Source organism: Protopterus annectens, chromosome 5.part0 (genome assembly GCF_019279795.1).
Source record: "Protopterus annectens isolate FY-2018-M chromosome 5.part0, PAN1.0, whole genome shotgun sequence".
Taxonomy (NCBI): Eukaryota; Metazoa; Chordata; order Ceratodontiformes; family Protopteridae; genus Protopterus; species Protopterus annectens.
This window is the reverse complement of record NC_056735.1, coordinates 1,034,335,045-1,034,338,573: the sequence shown is the minus strand read 5'-3', so window position 1 is coordinate 1,034,338,573 and position 3,529 is coordinate 1,034,335,045.

Sequence of the window (3,529 nt, the reverse complement as noted above, 5' to 3'; positions counted from 1 at the left end):
ATATATATATGTATATGTATTTATATAGGTTCATAGGTGTGTACTAGGCTAATGGCCATGGAGCCTTTACAAGCCTACCCCATAAGATTACCCTGGCATCGTGCCACCCGACCTTAGTTCCTAGTGCCTCTGACGAGTAGAGCCACTGGAGTGATCCCCGGGGTGAATTATCTATTTCCCATCCACTCATCAAGATTTCTCTTAAAGAGTGCCAGTGAGGTTGTCTGCTTGACATGTATGGAAAGTCTATTCCATAGCATTGGCAGTCTCTGGGTTATGAACCTGTCCCTCCAGCATGTTCTGCTGCTTGTGGTTATGAGGTTGAGGTCTCTGGAGCATGTGGTGAGGAGGGATCGGGATTTCCTTAGATGTAGCATTTCTAACAGAGCTGTGTCAGACATGGCTTTGTAAGTCAAGCAGAGATTAACTCTAAGTAGGCAATATGACACAGAGAATATTTGGAGTTTTTTGAGTCTGTCTATATAGGACAAGTGTTTAAGGCCTAGGATCCTCTTTTGAGCTAATTTTGTGGCCTCTCCATTTGTTGCAGGTGTCTAGTGAGGTACATGCCACATGGGGCATTGTACTCAATGATTGGCTTAATGAGGGAAGAGTAGAGGGAGAGACTGACCTCTTTCTTCCGAGATGCAAAACCCGTAGTAATGAGATGTGCCACACAGAAGGATTTTCTGACAACAGTGGCAACGTGGTGGTCAAAAGAGAGGTTACTGTCAACCTATGTTCCCAAATCTCTTATAACTCCTCCTGTGTTCAGTGGTCTACTATTAATGTGGTAATTCAAGGGAACCATGTTTTTTAAAGGGGGATGATGACACCTTTTTTGGCATTGAGCTTAAGGCCATGGTTCTAATACCAGTCGTTGGTCTCATTGAAGCCTTTCTGTAGGATGTCAACATCACTTGGGGAGTTAATAATACCTCCCAACTTGCAATCATCTGCAGAGTTTGTCAGCTAGAGTCCCTTCATGATGGCCTGGATGTCAGAGAAGCAGATACCAAACAGGGAAGGACCCAGGACCGAACCCTGTGGGACTCCACTCATGACTGGTCAGCAGTTTGACTTGGAGTTTCATAGTTTCATAGTTTCATAGTTTAGTGCTAGGCTATCTGCCCTGGGGCATTTGTAAGCCTAGCCATAGTGATGTGGCTTTCGCCACCCCATGAAATGGTACAAAAATGCACAGAATAGATTTAGAATACTGTGCCTCTGTCTAGTAGTGACACAGTGAAGGTCCCCTTATATAATAGAATTAGTTTACTGTGCCCCTGTCTAGTAGTGACACAGATGTGACCCCTGGGGTAAACTTACGATCTCCCATCCACTCATCAAGATTTCTCTTGAAGAGAGTCAGTGAGGGGCTCTGCCTAACATGAACTGGGATCTTGTTCCAGAGCATGGGAAGTCTCTGGGTTATGAATCTATCCCTCCAGCATGTCCTATTCATACTTGTACCGAGATTTAAGTCTTTAGCTCTCGTGGGTCTGATGGATTTGGATTTTTTGAGGTGGAGCATGTCCATCAGTTCCTGATTGGACATGGCCTTGTACGTCAGGCAGAGATCACCTCTGAGCAGGCGGTATGCTACTGAATAGAGCTGGAGTTTCTTTAGTCTGGCAGAATAAGACATATGTTGGAGACCCTTGATCCTCTTGGTGAGGTATTTTTGTGGTCTCTCCAGCTGTTGCAAATGCCGGGTGAGGTACATACCAAATGGGGCATTATATTCAATCATGGGTCTGATGAGGGAGGAGTATAGGGGTACAATGACATCCTTGGATCTGGATGTGAATCCCTTCATGATAAGGTGTGTAAGGTAGAATGTTTTTCTAACCACTTTGGCAACGTGGGTGTCAAATGAGAGGTCGCTGTCGACTTGGGTCCCTAGGTCTCTGATTACTTTTTCCGTACTCAGTGGGTTGCTGTCTATGTGATAATTTGTGGGTACTTTGTTTTTCCCAAAGGGGATGACTATACATTTTTTGGCATTTAGTTTAAGGTCATGACTCCGGCACCTTTTTGTAGGATGTATGTGTCCGCTGGTATATCGTCTATGGCGCCTAGTTTGCAGTCATCTGCGAACTTTGTCAGCCACAACCCACCCATGTTTGCTTTAACATCTGAGAAATAAATGCCAAACAAGAGGGGTCCCAGGACAGATCCCTGTGGGACACCACTTGTGACCGGCTTTGAGTCTGACATTGCTCCAGCGATTTTAACTTTATGGGTTCTGTCCTTTAGCCAGTTTGCAACCCATCTAGTGACATAAGGGTTTACATTTAAGCTGTTGAGCTTATCTATGATGCCTGAGTGGGGTATTGTGTCGAAGGCCTTAGCCAAGTCCAGGTAGGCTGTATGGACTGCTTTGCCCTCATCAATGGCTCTAGTGACTGTTCTGAAAAAGTCAACCAGGTTCAAAAGGCAGGATCTGCCCTTCACAAAGCCGAACTGGGTGGGGTCAAGTGTCTGTAGGTCCCCAATGTCTCTGTTTATGAGTTCCATAATGATTCTTTCCATAGCTTTGCAGACCAGGCTGGTTAAGCTTATGGGGCGGTAGTTCCCAGGGTCTGTAGAGGTACCCCCTTTGTGGAGTGGGACCACTGTTGCAGTACGCCAGTGTTCAGGTACATATCCTGTAGTAAGGCTAAGGTTAAATAGCATTTTTATGTGCGGGTTTAGCTCCTCTTGGAGTTCACGTAGCACGCAACCCGGGATACCGTCAGGTCCCATTGATGCTGTGTTTTTAGCTTTGTTGAGGGCGGCTCTCACTTGAACATCTGAGATGACAGGGAGATTACATTCAGCTGGGATAAGTATTTCTTCTTTTGGGGGTGAGGGAGAGGAGAAATTTGCACTGAACCTGTCAGCCAGAATGTTGGCAATATCTGTGGGTTCAGTGTATTTTTTGTTGTTGTGAACTAACTCTGAGCATATCTGAGGGTTTCTGCCCAGGTTTCTAACATAGCGGAAGAAGGCTTTGTGGTTATCTTTAGCGTCCTTAGCGATTTTTCTCTCAAAGTTGGCCTTGGATGTTTTTATAAGAGAACGTAGTTTTCTGCTAGTGTTGATCGAGATGTCTTCCCTTAATGGGATTTTGCTCTGTCGTGCAGTAGCTTCCTTCTTTTGTTATACAATTTGTTAATGGCTGAGGTCCACCAGACAGGACGCTTGCCTTTGGTGGAGAGGGACTTGGATTTATTTGGGATTGCATGATCCATGCATTCTTGGAGATGTCCATAGAAAGCATTTGTGAAGGATTCAGCATTGTGGGATGTGGTATCCACTGGCCCAGTGGGCTTAAAGGATACCATCTCAGTCTTAAGAAGAGTGAAGTCTGCTTTTGAGAAGTTTTTCACTGTGGTCTTTTGTGCTGGGGTGGAGGTGGGATATGTATATCCAGGGTGATTAGTTTGTGGTCAGATCTCACTAGTGAGGGGTATACCTCCGGTGTGGAGCATTTTGTCCCCATGTTTGTGATGATCAGGTCTAGTATATTATCTCCCCTAGTGGG